Source organism: Hoplias malabaricus, chromosome 7, assembly GCF_029633855.1.
Source record: "Hoplias malabaricus isolate fHopMal1 chromosome 7, fHopMal1.hap1, whole genome shotgun sequence".
Classification (NCBI taxonomy): Eukaryota; Metazoa; Chordata; class Actinopteri; order Characiformes; family Erythrinidae; genus Hoplias; species Hoplias malabaricus.
The window spans coordinates 9,670,932-9,687,958 of NC_089806.1; the positions used below are offsets into that span (position 1 = coordinate 9,670,932).

Below are 17,027 nucleotides of genomic sequence, written 5' to 3' on the forward strand. Positions count from 1 at the left end.
AGATTTAGACTGTGACGTCACAGACGTTCACGTACCATTCGCATAGGTTTACATATGCTATGTATGTGACATTATTTTATTAGGGGAATCCAAACTGTTGGCCAATCATAGCGCAGAACCCCGGTCCCCACCAGCCAATCGCAGGCAAAAACGCCAAATCTACAACCCAATCCCAGCCCAGTGGGCGCGGTTTGACGGAAAGCGGGCGCGAAAAGAAGCCAAGCTGCGCACTCCGCCTATTCTCGGATCTCCAGGAGAGCAGCGGGCAGCAGAAGGATCGCGCGCCTATAAACACACAGCACGCTTTGATTCATGGATCCAGGGGCCGGCGAAGCAGCTCGAGACGCGTTTCCACATCTGCACGCTCTCTGTGCACGAGGTACGTCCGTGTATACACTGAGCGTGGGTTGGGGAGGGGGGGCACTGAGCCAAAACGCCATTGGAACCTGGGTCTGTTTTGCCTTGCAATTGAAATCAGTGACCATTCCGCCTGGTCTACCTGCTTATGCATGATGCACGCGCTGTCACATCACGCGCGCGCGCACGCACGCACGCACGCACCCACACAAACACTAACAGACACACACCGTGTTTACGCAGCGGCGTGCTTCTCCAGGGTGTCTCACACTGGCTTCACTCATGCCCCTCCACACACACACACACACACTGTCTGCATCACACTGAACCAGCAGCCTCTACAACACATGCCTCTAATACTGATCAACACTAGCCTTTGTTTTGGTTTACCTTGATTTTCCAGGTGGGTCTCATTCAGTCACATTGACCACTGTTCATATTGACTTAGATTCATATTGTATTATTTGCATGCACTACATCTATGACATGGACTCCCAGCTCTGACCAGGTCTCCCAGTTTGGGCAAGGCTTGGTTGACCGTGTTTTTGTTTGTGTTTCTGTGTATTCAGGTAAGTTGCATTGTTTTGTTGACTTCCATTCATACTGGATTCTTTTATAAGCACTTAACCTATAACATAAACATCATGATGCTGAGTTGGCTGTATTTTGCTTTACCTTATTGTCCTGGTCATCTTGTGTCCATCCATTCACACTGACCTCTATTCATATTGTATTCTTCTGTAAGCACTAACCTGGACTATAACCTGGGCTGTAAGATTATGCGCTGAAAGGGTTTCTGTTGAATGCTGGCTGTTTTGTGTCATTGTCAGCGTTGAAAGCTGTCGGCCCCTAGGTGAGGGTCACTCATGGATGGACAGTGTTGGTATATTCTTTGAGTCATGTTTGCCATTATGCGTTAACAAATGAATGAATGGATCCAGCTAGTTTAAGATAGTCTAATCTCTTTAGAAACTCATGAAATGAAAAAGACACTAGTGAGTTTAAGGTCACCACACCCAGTGCCAAGCATGGGCTAAAGGGGTTTAACGCCCCCCAGCATTGCTTTATGGCTGGGATTAGTATGTGTTACTGTCCACAGACTCTTTGTCATAGTGTGTATTTGAGGTATACCGCCGGACCATAGGGGGGCGGCACGGAAGCGCAACTGGTAGTTCAGGTAGTGTCACTGTAAAGCTGATGCCCATTGGCTCTCTGTGTTCTCTGTGTGTCTGTGTGGGTCTCCCCTAGAGGCTCCAGTATCCTCGCCCAGTCCAAAAGCACATGTTAGTATGTGTTGTAGATTGTGTGTGTGAAACTGTTCCCTGATGTGTGTTTGGGGCCCTGTGATGGACCGGTGCAATGTCCAGGGTGTGTGGTCAGCTATGGACCCACCACAACCCTGAAAAGGGTTTAATGCTTACAGAAGATGAATGAATGAATGAATGAATGAATTACCATTGTTCCAACATTGGGGGTAAATTTACATGTTCATACAGAACACTACTGTTATTCTAAGTTGCTTGTGAAAGGAATTTTATTATACAAGAACATAACATGCTAAGAAAGCTAGCAAAAACTGGATGCTAATGTTGTGCTAAAGCAGTATTTCATTGCAAAGCTATGGCAAAGGCTGTGTTTTAAATGACTTAGAACTCCCCATGTAGTGCCCTAAATAGGTCACAGTAGCTAGGTCAATAACAAATACAACCATTTGATGCATTACATCACACATTTATAATTAGCCTGTTTGAGGACACCCTGATTAGATTTTTTTTGCTATTTTCACAGTGCAATTTGCCAGCTGTATTTTAACGCCGCATGTATTTCACTATGTAGCAAGCAGGAAGCTATCTGAGATGTTGCCAAAGTTTTCCACCCTTTCTTTCTTATGAGTTTCCTATCCACCAGAGCAATGTATTATACAAAAGGCACATTTTTTGCCACTAGAGACCCATCTCTAAATGTTGAATGAACAGTTCTGCCACCACAGCTAATGTCACTAACAATGAATGTCATTGAACAGACGCTAGTTAGCCGCTAATAGATTTGTGGTAATTGCTGGCAAATTCCATTCCGTATTAGTCTTTATTTTAGCAAGATTGTTGAAGTTAGGCCCCTAAACATGTGCTTTTACCAGGACAAAGTCCCTGTATGTGTAGCTAGGAAAAGTAAATTGATCCTGCTCCAGATAATTCAGGCTAAAATAATCTTTCCTTTTCAATTCCTTGTGAAAATGAGATAAAAACCTGGTGTAGATACGAATCAAGAATCAGGGTCTGATCAGTGTTCTCCAGCTGTTTGAGGATTTTCTTTTTTATTTCCCCTTTGCTTTTCTTTAAGTTTCTTAGTTCTCTGTGTTGTGAGGTGTAAGATGTGAATGTGGCGTATTAGCTACAAAGTCTTTTCCTGGAAATCTTTTTTTAGCTCAATCTCACACTATTTCCCAGGATCCCCTGCAAAAAGAATGGCAGGATCTTCCACTGATGCATGAGCAGACATTATGCTAAATGCTTGCGGTGCTTACTCATGTTTAGCTAACAGACTAACAGACTGCAGTTTACTAATGGGGCTAAAAATGGCCTGTTTGCTCTGACAGGGCTTTGCATTTCTATCATTCAGAGGCAGTCAGAGGTGCCCAAATGAACTACTTGAAGTTCTCTTTGTTGAAGGTAGTCCCTGGTCTTATCCATCTGTATCTGTAACCACATACAAAAAAACAAAAAAACTGTTTAAGACTGCATGGATTTCTTGCTGGTCTCTGCTTTAGCTTTCTGGTCATAGAGGTATGAAGCTCTACCAGCTTGATAGTTATGCTATCCTAGCTTGGTTATGCTGCTTCTGCTAGTCAGTCACTAGCTTTGTTTTGCAGGGCATGCTGGTCATACTGATTTACAAGGTTGTCTTGTTGGATTTCTGTAGACCTGCTGAGCAGGTTAGTTATCTTGACTATGCTGCTCATGCTAATAGGTCTCTAGCTGTGTTGTGCTTGTCGGCAGGCTTGGGTTTCTTTGATTACACTGGTTTAGAAGGTTGGCTTGTTGAAATTCTGCTGACTTTTTCAAAGTCTGCTGACTTGTTTAAAGCCCAGAGAAACTTCAGAAAATGTGCCATGTGTTTAGACATAGGGGGGCTACTCTGGGACATTACTGGGTCTATTCACACATACACTGACTCTGACCTAGGCTCTACTAGGGGGCTAATGGGAAGTCCACTCTTCTGAGTAAACTGCATACATGAAAGGGACTAGAGGAACACTAGATTTCAGGGTGGAGTAATGGGTGGTATCCTACCCTCCTCCAAAAATTACATAGTGCAGTTTCTGCAGTGCTGAGCCCTGAGTTACAATAATTTTGAAAGCTGAATGAAGCTGTGTTTGAAAGCTAAAGGTGACTTTACAATGCTTTTCATAAGAACTGAGGATTCTGGCCTCCAGCATGTGGACAAACGCTCTCCCACGTGATTCAGCTCCACAGTTAATTATCAAACCCTTCATGTGCCAAGTCAGGTGTGTTAGAGCAGCAAAGCAGTAAACTATGCAGTGCGAAGGTTCTCCGGAAGAGATGCCGGGCTTGGCTTTAAACTCATCCGCAGACTCTTTAACTTATTGACAAATCCCCACAACCATAACACACCTGACTAAACCCGTTCTCTGGACTGTTTAGAACTGAATTGATTTGGCAGATTTCGCAGCACCAGGGCTGAAGCTGTGCATCCCTGCTGTAGGAAGAAATGGAGCAGAACATGTACGAGTTGCTTAATGTTTATGCGTTGATGCTATGTTTTTTTGTGGTGAAGGTTGAGTGATATGGGGAAGATAAAACAATATGTAGCCACTGTATTTGCAATGTTTTTAAATGTAGTTATTCAGATGTATTTAAGGAGCACCCACCGTGGACACAGGAGTGTATCACCTTTGACGATGAGTCTTAGGTCTGGTGTCTCAGCGAAAAACATGGGCCTGCTGTATGTAACATTCTCTGGAGTGATGGAACACCATCCGGCACCTCAGGGATGAGTGGGAGTGGTGTTTGTGATCCTCACAGAAATGTTCCCACATTGAAGTAAAGCCGTTCCAGAAGTGTAGAGGTTGTAGCTGCAGCAGTGGGGGATAATCTGCCACTGACCGCACCCTTTTTAAAGTCCTCTCAGACTTTATCACTGAGAGTTTATCACAAAGTAAAATTGCCCATTCCTTCTGTGAGTGTGGTAGAGGCCAGCTCTTGATGATGCCCTAAATCCAGTGCACTGGAGCAGTGAGTGGCTGTATTATATATTTACTGAAGAGATAGGCCTAAATTAAGTTAGCCGTCACTACGATAAATGAATGTTGACTCTTAATAGACTCATTTCCGGCTGCGGGATGCTGCGTTATTAGCTAAGGTCAGTGATTCATTATCTCTCCAGAAGGTTCCTGCTATTGTAGCATGGAAACGTTTGCCATTGTCCAACCATCTGCTGACCATTAATGGTGCATTGCATTATTTCATTTCATTTCTAGTCGTTTTCTAGTGTGCAGGAATAACCTGTAAATTTGAAGAACACTATTGAAAACATAGCAACGATATCAGCCCTCAGAAAAGTGCCCACTGTGAAAACCAAACCGCACTCCACCCCCAGAGTGCGTGTCTGTGCGTGTACAGTGGTTTGGCTGTGTACCCGCTGGAGGTCATGTGTCGTGTGCTCTGCTTGCAATTCAGCACGTGTGACCTCTAGTGCTTAGGTAGGTAAACTACAATTAGATAAACAGGATGCGGTAAGATGCCTAGTGCACCTTTAAGTATGTGCATATACATTTACCAAGGCCACTAAATTGAACCGATGTTTTATAGGAATGCAATGACATGCTTTGGTCAAAACACCACAAGGATCAGACCCCGCAGCAGCGTTCTCTCCCCGTCTAAACAGCGCTGTCCACAACGGTTTCAGCACCTGTTACTTTAAATGACAATAAGCCGCAGCTCAGTTCAGAGTGAGAACCATGGAGTTGTTTTTTTTTCAGTTGATTGTAGCTTCAGTGCATTGCTATAGAAGCAAGCTGCAGTGACCAGTCGAGCCTTGGGTGACCTTTACAAAACCAAAACTTGGACAGTACTCAATTAATCAATAACATGTAGATTGCAACGCACTCAGAAATGTAAACGATTGTGTGTAACTGCGGCACATTTGATAGAGTGCTGTGCGATGTCTCTGTACTTTGATATTTAGCAATATGTTTAGCGATATGCACAAAGGTTTACAGACTTTTCATGAGGGAATTCAGCTACTTTAAGATAAGCCCTTTATGGACAGTGACATTCCAATCTTCACACAGTGTGTATAATCTAAATATAAAAAGTATAAGTGAAATGGGAGGCTCTGGAGCCGCTGCACATCATCTAAACAGTCACCATGCTCATTTCCAAGTGTCAGCCAGGAGGGTATGAATCATCACAGTCGGATCTCCAAAAAGCTAACTTTTCAGGGACAGGAAAAGACTGTATTTCTTTGAGGGGAACAGTAAAAATAAACCACAGATAACATGATTTATACCCATTAGAGCTCAGATATGTAAATGTATATTTATTGGGAGCATGTTCTCCCTGTGTCTGCGTGGGTTTCCTCCGGGTGACTGTCTGTGAGGAGTGTGGTGTGTTTTCCCTGTGTCTGCGTGGGTTTCCTCCGGGTGACTGTCTGTGAGGAGTGTGGTATGTTCTCCCTGTGTCTGCGTGGGTTTCCTCCGGGTGACTGTCTGTGAGGAGTGTGGTGTGTTCTCTCTGTGTCTGCGTGGGTTTCCTCCGTGTGACTGTCTGTGAGGAGTGTGGTGTGTTCTCTCTGTGTCTGTGTGGGTTTCCTCCGGGTGACTGTCTGTGAGGAGTGTGGTGTGTTCTCCCTGTGTCTGCGTGGGTTTCCTCTGGGTGCTCCGGTTTCCTCCCACAGTCCAAAAACACACGTTGGTAGGTGGATTGGTGACCCAAATGTCTCCGTAGGTGTGAATGTGTGAGTGTAAGTGTCTGTGTGTCGCCCTGTGAAGGACTGGCGCCCCCTCCAGGGTGTGTTCCCACCTTGTGCCCAGTGATTCCAGGTAGGCTCCCTGAACTGGATAAGGGTTACAGATAATGAATGAATTAATGAATTTCTCCTAAGCAATGCTTATTATTGGTGTCCTACTTTAGCTTTAACTCTAACAACATTTCTTTCACTTAACGTAATTTTGACTCATTTTCAAAAGGTTAATACTGAAAAGGACATTTCTCCAGCTATTATTTGTGTCGGTATTTTACAAATAATTAATTATTAATGTTATATTTTCCATAAATAAAAATAAGACCGTGGTATTAACGGATGGTAATGACATCATAATGAGGAAGAGTTGACGTGTTACTGTCGTATAACACGGGGCACTTATTTGACGGTTTCTATGGTAATTACCCATTCACTTATGATCGTGATACTGTCACATAAAATGTCGAAAATATGCGACTATGTCACAAATTGCAGTCCCCTATACATGTGACTATATCATGAGTAGGTGTGAGACCGGGTTGGCTCTGAAATGCCGTGTTTAAAATGATTTCCGAGTGAGACCAGCAGTTTGAGTGGCCTTGACAACAGCCACAGGAAACAAACAATGAAGCATTGTCCTGTTTTTATTACCTGGCCATTTCCCTTTCTGTTTTTAAATCAGAAATGTCCCGTTTTTGCCATCTTTCCCATTTCATATCAAGAATCGAATGTCCCAAATGTGCACTGACTGAGCCCCTTGCTTACACTCTTTGAATAGAGGCGGTCCTTTCTTATCTCTTGGGTTTCTTATTTTGGCAAAATGAAATAAGACCGGTGTCAATGAGAAGATATATATCTTTTGCCAAGGCCTCCGTGTAGCATCTGTCCTTCTGATAAGCGGTCAGTTTGTCATGCTTAAGGTCAGTCCGGGCTGCTGCAGAGCCTCGCCGCATTTTACGTTCTACACGTCCTTCGTCAGAGCAGGGGGGTTTGGGGAGTGTGTTTGCTTCTTGTCTTCTGTGTGTGTGTTTGTGTGTGTGCATGCGCATGTGTGGTGTGTGTGTGTGTGTTTCTGCAGCTGCTCTAATGCACTTGTCCATCTTCATTTGGGCCCTAATGACTCCATTACACATTACAGTAATGCTGATGAAGTGCAGGGGGATGCTGTGATGGAGCTGTTTCAATGAGCTCAGCCTTGGCCTTTTGGTCCCCTTTGTTTATTTTTAAATGCTTTTAAACCGTAGGCAAGAAATGAGTGGGATACAGCCAGAGGGACTTGTCCCGTCTACTTTTGGGAGGGGCGGGATTCAGGATGCTTGTCAGAAAAGCAGAACTGTCTCTTCAATTGAGGACATATATTCACCAATGACCTTCCTGAATTCATTCATTCATTATCTGTAACCCTTATCCAGTTAAGGGTCGCGGTGGGTCCAGAGCCTACCTGGAATCATTGGGCGCAAGGCGGGAACACACCCTGGAGGGGGCGCCAGTCCTTCACAGGGCAACACACACACACACATTCACTCACACACTCACACCTACGGACACTTTTTTGAGTCACTAATCCACCTACCAACGTGTGTTTTTGGATTGTGGAAGAAAACCGGAGCACCCAGAGGAAACCCACGCAGATACAGGGAGAACACACCACACTCCTCACAGACAGTCACCCAGAGGAAACCCACGCCGACACAGGGAGAACACACCACACTCCTCACAGATGACCTTTCTAGGTTTGCAATAATATTTTTGGGCCAATGGAAAAACAGCTGGACAAATTATGACAGAATTGGCCATTGGTGTTCTCCTCCGAGCGGTGCTGAGCTCCAATGACATAGTAATAATGACGTGGTTGAGCTTGGGCCGGTGTTAGTCTTCACTTTTACGGCTTGGTGGTGTGGTGTGATGGGGGAACAGCTGGAACGACCAATGACCAGTCACTGTTTGATAGGGTTAAAAGGTCAGAACTGTTTTCTTTGTGTTATCCTTATGGCATTAAACCAATCTGCTGCCTCTGTTCTCTTTCTGTTCTTTGAGTGGCTCTTTTTATTTAAAGTGTAGGAGCTTGTGATAGTGTGCATGACAGACTCTAAAACATGGTCGCTGCCCTCGCTTCTTATCTTCCCCCGTTGTTTTTCTCCTCTCAAAAAAAAAGGCTTTGGTAATTCGAGGCAGCGACTCCGTCCCTTCACATCATATTGTTTAATTCTGACTGGTTTTTGAATGCTCCGGCACTTTTTTTTGTGGCCCGTTCTGGCCCAGATAGCGTGTATCTTTGTCTCGGGAGACGTTCTCGGGGGATTAGTTAGGAGAGAGGCTCCAGAAAGCAAACAAATAAACAAAGGAACAGGCAGTCCTGCCGAGGGTCGCTCCGGCAGAGGCTCAGCCTCGGAAAGTTTGGAGGGAAGAAGCAGGAAAGCTGCGTCTGTTCCTTGGCAGAGTGCTCTGTGTTTGTTGGTTCTTTTAATCACTCGGCTGCGCTTAGCGGAGCTTTACGGCACAGCCTGTGCAGCCAGCCGGCCCTGCGCTCCAGAAGAGGACGGATTCTGATATTTAAGCTTTGATAAAGAATCGGAGGGTCTGATGGAAATGCAGGACTGGGAAACGAAACTAGAGCAGGCACCGGTCCAGTTCTTCATCTCTAACGACAATAGCGATGCTGGCCACTGAAACATCTATCGACAGATACCAGTTCGAAATCATTTCCATAAACATATTTATTTATTCATTAATTCATTCATTATCTGTAACCCTTATCCAGTTCAGGGTCGGGGTGGGTCCAGAGCCTACCTGGAATCATTGGGCGCAAGGCGGGAATACACCCTGGAGGGGGTGCCAGTCCTTCATAGGGCAACACACACACATTCACTCACACACTCACACCTACAGACACTTTGGAGTCACCAATCCACCTACCAACGTGTGTTTTTGGACCGTGGGAGGAAACCGGAGCACCCAGAGGACCACACTCCTCACAGACAGTCGCCCAGAGGAAACCCACGCAGACACAGGGAGAACACACCACACTCCTCACAGACAGTCACCCAGAGGAAACCCACGCAGACACAGGGAGAACACACCACACTCCTCACAGACAGTCACCCGGAGGAAACCCACGCAGACACAGGGAGAACACACCACACTCCTCACAGACAGTCACCCAGAGGAAACCCACGCAGACACAGGGAGAACACACCACACTCCTCACAGACAGTCACCCTGAGAAAACCCACACAGACACAGGGAGAACACACCACACTCCTCACAGACAGTCACCCTGAGAAAACCCACACAGACACAGGGAAAACACACCACACTCCTCACAGACAGTCACCCGGAGGAAACCCACGCAGACACAGGGAGAACACACCACACTCCTCACAGACAGTCACCCGGATGAAACCCATGCAGACACATGGAGAACACACCACACTCCTCACAGACAGTCACCCGGAGGAAACCCACGCAGACACAGGGAGAACACACCACACTCCTCACAGACAGTCACCCGGAGCGGGAATTGAACCCTCAACCTCCAGGTCCCTGGAGCTGTGTGACTGCGACACTACCTGCTGCAACACCGTGACGCCCTAAACATATTTAATATCTTTTATTACGATTTTTAAACTAATATTTAAGGAGTATAGGCTTCTTCAATGTTAAACCTAACTGTTCTGCAGGAAAACGGGAGTGGTACCCTCAAGGCTATATATTCAGTACATCTAGGGAACATAACTGTATCATATTTGATATTAATTGCAGATTAAAAAGTTCCATAATGAAAATTTGGGTGAAATATTTAGGTAAAAAAATTGATCAAAAAATACACCTCTCCTTCTGGAGAAAAGAAGGTAATGTACCTTTAGTGATAATGATGTCCCTTCACTGTACCTTTTTTCTGAGGTACAGTCCCGATTAAGTTCTGGGTTCTTAGTAAATAGTCCCTGTTCAGAACGGCCAGTCTCTGCTCCTGTTACTTTAAATGAGAGTGAGCCACATTTCAGTTCAGCGCGAGGGCCCAGGAGTGAGGAACGAGGAGCAGAAGCTCTGTATCTTAGTCGTTTTCACTTGGTTCTCTTCCTTTCACGTATCGACTCAGCGCTCTTATTTCTCTGTGCTTGTTGCGGCTCGGTTTAACCTTGTCTCTGTACTCTTGTCCTACGCTGTGATTGGAGGGAATCAGGTGAGGAGGCGGGGCGATTCTAAAGTCTATACACTCTATGTAAGAAGCAGAATAAAATCAGAATGACTCGTTCTATCCCTTGTTTTCAGACATAGACTGTGTGATCTTGTTTCACAGTGTGTGTGCTGGTGGGCTCAGTGCATGGGCATTTTTAAAAATATGTTCCATTTTAGTCGTGATAGTATCTGAGGCTCTGAAACAGCTGCAGAACCTGAAACTTGAAAGAGCACAAACCTTTTTTGTTTTAGTTTTTGTATAAATATCAGTGTTTGGAATCTTGCATGGGCTAATGCTAATTAGCGATGAGCATCTCAGTCGAAACAGTATAACAGTCTGGAACCTGTTCTCCGTAGTATCTCTATGAGTTTTGATGTTTCGTTTCTACTTATTCTTTCCAACGACACATCATTCCACTTATTTATTTTTGGGGAAAGTACTTTTACTTTTGCATTTACTCAGCTGACAGTTCCACACCACGCTCCTCACACCGGTGATTAAAACCCAACCCTGGGTTCAGCGCTGTTTTGTTAGGGATTTTGGAGAGGAGTCGTGTCCTGCTGGTATGAATGTTAGCAGATTAAGTTGAGTCTCACGCTGTGTGTTTTTCCTCGCCGTGCCGTTTGCTTTAACCTTCATCTGTGAGGGTATCTGCCACGCTGAGCTGCTGTGATCACGCCGAACGTTCTGCAGCTCACTTTTTCCTGCAGACCCACCATTCTGCAGGTGCCACTGCTGAGCTAATTAGTCGTTCTGACTCTCTTTCACAGAGTGAACACGGTTTGAACGGCTCCGCTCTGATGAGTTGTTTTGGGGGTTTTTTCAGTCGGACTAATTTAAGTTCATTTGCGCGGCCTGTGCCGGCGTCTAATTAACAGTGTTGCAACAAACATATTTCACACCAACGGAGGTGGGGGAAAATAACTCTTCCACTATGTTTAGCGTGATCTTATTCTGTGCTTTGTTACATGGGACAGTCTTGATTTTGGCTTAATCCTAATTAAAATAATAATGAGGTACAGTAACCTCACTGGGGCGGCATGGTGGAGCAGCAGGTTAGTGTCGCAGTCACACAGCTCCAGGGGCCTGGAGGTTGTGGGTTCGATTCCCGCTCCGGGTGACTGTCTGTGAGGAGTGTGGTGTGTTCTCCCTGTGTCTGCGTGGGTTTCCTCCGGGTGCTCCGGTTTCCTCCCACAGTCCAAAAACACATGTTGGTAGGTGGATTGGTGACTCAAAAGTGTCCGTATGTGTGAGTGTGTGTGTCACCCTGTGAAGGACTGGCGCCCCCTCCAGGCTGTATTCCCGCCTTGCGCAAAATGATTCCAGGTAGGCTCTGGACCCACCGTGACCCTGAACTGGATAAGGGTTACAGATAATGAATGAATGAGTAACCTCACTGAAGTATGAGATTTATGAGAAAAGGCAGATTTAGTCTGGAACATACCGTAGAAGAGCCTCTAAACCTATAAAATGAATTGTTCTGAATTTGTTTGAGGTGATGTGGATGTGTCTCAAGACAAATCACAGTAAAGACTGCAGCCTTGTCCCATTGTATACTGTGTCTGTAATAACCGTGTAGTTACACATCAACAACAATTGCTACAACAGTTTATCCGCTGGTGTTCATGGTTACAGATGGATTACAATACTACAGCTTATGTAAATTCACATGTGTTTCAACTCCATTTACCTGTAACTGAGTAAAACTCAATCTTTACAACAACATTACCAGTTATTACACTGTTATTACGTGTATTGTTGATGTGTAATTACATAGTTGTTAGAGACGTCGTACAAAGTAGTACGATGCAATCTGAATTTTACTAACAGACAGACGTCAAGTGATGGTTCCACGTGTTGGTCGTCCAGCTGCTGCATTAATTCTGTCCTAAACTCGTGGACGTGTGATGACTGGTCAGTTTTAATGCTGCTGTTTTCCAATTACCTCCACGGCTCAGCTCTGCTTCTTCCATTGGCCGGGCGTTTGCCAGAAGCACAGGCCATTAATTCCTGCTGGACACTTACTCAGCTGCTGGCAAAAGCGCATCCTGGACCCGAGGCAAGATGCTGTCCATGTCGCTCACTCCATTTCTGCTGGCTTCTTGTTTTTTTTTTTTCCTGCTCTAGGGATTTGTCACATGATTCACCGCCTTTATTTTTTGGCCTGTTTTTTTGTCTGGACATCGCCTTGAGTTCTTATCAAATCTAAACAGCAGACGTCTTCCATTCCTCCACATCTGTTTCTTTTTCCTCTTAGGCGTCCCCTTCAGTCGCCACGGATTTATGTCTGCTCCAAAAAAGCTGTAACACACAGCGAGGGACAAAATAGTCAGTTGTTGATATTTATTATACTCTATACGTCCATGTCTCCGTCTAATGTCTCCTTTAGGGACTTCCACTCTGGACACGGATGTGGCAAATGCCAAGTGTTGACTGGAGGGGCATGTAGCCCCTCAAGCAGAGGGCTGAGGAGCTTTGGAAGTGTGTTCACTGGAGTGATAGAGCTGCATCCATCCTTTATCAACTTCGGGATGAGTGGTGTTCATTTATGGTGTAGTCATTAAACCTGAGGTCATTAATACTCTCATAAATGAATGGAATCTAATCCTCACAGAATGGTTCCGTCTTCGAGTATAAAGCCTTCCCGGAAGAGCAGAAGCTTTCACTGCGGCAAAGACCCTCTATTAATAACTTTCAGCTGAAGAAAAACAAAGAAATGCAGGCATATGGATGTTAGTTTATGTGATGTGTAAAAAACATACGCACATATATTTTGAATGACGTCATCCCTGTTCTTACGATGCACTCATAACGAATGCAGTGACCAAGGGCGTAGGAGTGAATTTGAGTTTGGGTTTAGAGAGTGAGGCTGCGTGTCTGCGCGGGTTTCCTCCGGGTGACTGTCTGTGAGAAGTGTGGTGTGATCTTCCTGTGTCTGTGTGGGTTTCCTCCGGGTGACTGTCTGTGAGGAGTGTGGTGTGTTCTCTCTGTGTCTGCGTGGGTTTCCTCCGGGTGACTGTCTGTGAGGAGTGTGGTGTGTTCTCCCTGTGTCTGCGTGGGTTTCCTCCGGGTGACTGTCTGTGAGGAGTGTGGTGTGTTCTCCCTGTGTCTGTGTGGGTTTCCTCCGGGTGACTGTCTGTGAGGAGTGTGGTGTGTTCTCTCTGTGTCTGCGTGGGTTTCCTCCGGGTGACTGTCTGTGAGGAGTGTGGTGTGTTCTCTCTGTGTCTGCGTGGGTTTCCTCCGGGTGACTGTCTGTGAGGAGTGTGGTGTGTTCTCTCTGTGTCTGTGTGGGTTTCCTCCGGGTGACTGTCTGTGAGGAGTGTGGTGTGTTCTCCCTGTGTCTGTGTGGGTTTCCTCCGGGTGACTGTCTGTGAGGAGTGTGGTGTGTTCTCCCTGTGTCTGTGTGGGTTTCCTCCAGGTGACTGTCTGTGAGGAGTGTGGTGTGTTCGCCCTGTGTCTGTGTGGGTTTCCTCCGGGTGACTGTCTGTGAGGAGTGTGGTGTGTTCTCTCTGTGTCTGCGTGGGTTTCCTCCGGGTGACTGTCTGTGAGGAGTGTGGTGTGTTCTCCCTGTGTCTGTGTGGGTTTCCTCCAGGTGACTGTCTGTGAGGAGTGTGGTGTGTTCGCCCTGTGTCTGTGTGGGTTTCCTCCGGGTGACTGTCTGTGAGGAGTGTGGTGTGTTCTCTCTGTGTCTGCGTGGGTTTCCTCCGGGTGACTGTCTGTGAGGAGTGTGGTGTGTTCTGCCTGTGTCTGCGTGGGTTTCCTCCGGGTGCTCCGGTTTCCTCCCACAGTCCAAAAACACACGTTGGTAGGTGGATTGGCGACTTGAAAGTGTCCGTAGGTGTGAGTGAATGTGTGTGTGTCTGCGTTGCCCTGTGAAGGACTGGTGCCCCCTCCAGGGTGTATTCCCGCCTTGCGCCCAATGATTCCAGGTAGGCTCTGGACACACCGCGACCCTGAACTGGATAAGGGTTACAGATAATGAATGAATGTTGAATTTATTTTTGAATTAAATATTAATTGCATAATATTAAATTGAGTTGTTTGAATTTTTAACATTATACATAATCATATTTGTACACCTAATATATACATTTTTAGTTAATCTGGAGCTATATCCTGCTCTACAGTTTTGTCTTGTCTTGCCTGGACTTCTTCCCTGGAGTCAGGTCAGTGGGTCGAGTGGAAAGTGCCGATAGAAACTTTATCCGTTTTAAAATCCAAATGCCCTTCAAGGGGGTTTCTGAAATGTAAATGAAGGCGTGTTGCTGTGTGTAGAGCCAGAAAACCCCTTTTTTTTTTGAGCTTCTTGACCTCGGCTTGGCTCTCAGCTCCTGGAGACTCCACACTTTCACTTGTCAGATTCCCAGCATGCAGTGCAAGACGGCGGACTGTGAACCTATGCGTTAGTGAAGACAGAACGGGGACACAGTCATTAGATGAATTTTTCAGAGGCACTGCTCCAGGCCCAGACATACTTTTAGTAGTAAAATCTTTGAATAAAAAACATCTGATGAGCCCCCGTCGCAAACACGTTCCACGGAGAACTCCTGGAAGTTTAATGCGTTTCTAAATGAAATGAAAGAGTCGTTAGGAGCCGTTTTCAGACCGACCAGGTAATCCGTCCTGACAGATTCACTGAGTTCAGACCTGGAAGAGCTCTATCTCTTGGAGGCAATGGAGGCAATTATTCACCGCCCGGTTTCTGTCAACATTTCAGCACCGTAATGTGGATAAAATGGTCCGAATTCACCCGAGCAGATCAGAATAAAAAGCCGGAGTTTTGGAGCTGTAGTCAGAGTAATAAATCATGCTCTAGAGAGTAATTGAGGACTGAAATTGAAGCATGATCCTCATATGTAGTGATTGTATTCCTCCAGCTGCACTGTTTACTCATTCACAAGGCGTTTAGGCAGAACACAGTTTAAACCCTGAGCATGGATTTAAATATTCAAAAATCAAGTGTGCGTTTCTTCATGCCGTAAACACACATGAAAACATGGCCCTTTTTGATTTATGATTTTGACATAAATTTAGAGTTTAAAAAAGTAAATAATTATTATATATATATATTATTTCATTATCTGTAACCCTTATCCAGTTCAGGGTCGCGGTGGGTCCAGAGCCTGCCTGGAATCATTGGGCGCAAGGCGGGAACACACCCTGGAGGGGGCGCCAGTTCTTCACAGGGCAACATACACACTCACACGCTCACTCATCAATCCACCTACCAAACGTGTATTTTTGGAGCGTGGGAAGAAACCAGAGCACCCAGAGGAAACCCACGCAGACACAGGGAGAACACACCAACTCCTCACAGACAGTCACCCGGAGGAAACCCACGCAGACACAGGGAGAACACACCACACTCCTCACAGACAGTCACCCGGAGGAAACCCACGTGGACACAGGGAGAACACACTACACTCCTCACAGACAGTCACCCGGAGGAAACCCACGCGGACACAGGGAGAACACACCACACTCCTCACAGACAGTCACCAGGAGGAAACCCACGCGGACACAGGGAGAACACACCACACTCCTCACAGACAGTCACCAGGAGGAAACCCACGCGGACACAGGGAGAACACACCACACTCCTCACAGACAGTCACCCAAAGGAAACCCACGCAGACACAGGGAGAACACACCACACTCCTCACAGACAGTCACCAGGAGGAAACCCACACGGACACAGGGAGAACACACCACACTCCTCACAGACAGTCACTACAGTCACTAGGAGGAAACCCACGCGGACACAGGGAGAACACACCACACTCCTCACAGACAGTCACCAGGAGGAAACCCACACGGACACAGGGAGAACACACCACACTCCTCACAGACAGTCACTACAGTCACTAGGAGGAAACCCACGCGGACACAGGGAGAACACACCACACTCCTCACAGACAGTCACCAGGAGGAAACCCATATATATATATATATATATATATATATATATATATATATATATATATATATATATATATATATATATATAAATAGGTGTATGAGGTGGTTCTTGGCCACGTTTAATGAAGAAAGGTATCAGACTCAACCTAGAGACTCCTCTATAGATTCTGGCAATGCGACACTAAGGTTAATCTAGTATGTATTGAACAGTTACTGGTAAGTCTCCAGGAAATGAATGGAAGTCTATGTAATGTCCTCACAGTTCTCTAGAGTTTGTGTGTTTTCAGCAGCATGACATGCTCCTTTTTTTCCGCATTTGTCTTGTTTGGTTTATTTTTACCATTTACCATATTCCTGTTTGTGTCTGTGCTAACTGAACACGGCATTCACAGCCCAGAGCCTTCTGTGTGAAGTTTATATCTCTAACCACTCTTCCTTAGAACACAGGTCCCTTCTTTGTGTTCTTACTGCTGTTAAACAGACAACAACTTCTGTAACGGTGCCCGTAAATACTGCCAGATCTCACTCATACAAACGTATGATCTGCTGACAAATCCCATCCTGAAATATTGAATATAATGACTGGATT

At 45.7% G+C, this 17,027-nt stretch overlaps 1 protein-coding gene across 1 annotated transcript in view; it reads left to right on the forward strand.

Annotated features, from left to right (window-relative positions):
- Nucleotides 1–252: 252 nt before the first annotated feature.
- fut8b (fucosyltransferase 8b (alpha (1,6) fucosyltransferase)) overlaps nucleotides 253–17,027 on the forward strand; it is a 155,295-nt gene continuing 138,520 nt past the window's right edge. Inside the window, exon 1 of the mRNA XM_066677558.1 lies at nucleotides 253–379. The gene's annotated coding sequence lies outside the window, so the exon portion shown is untranslated. The remainder of the gene's footprint in view (nucleotides 380–17,027) is intronic.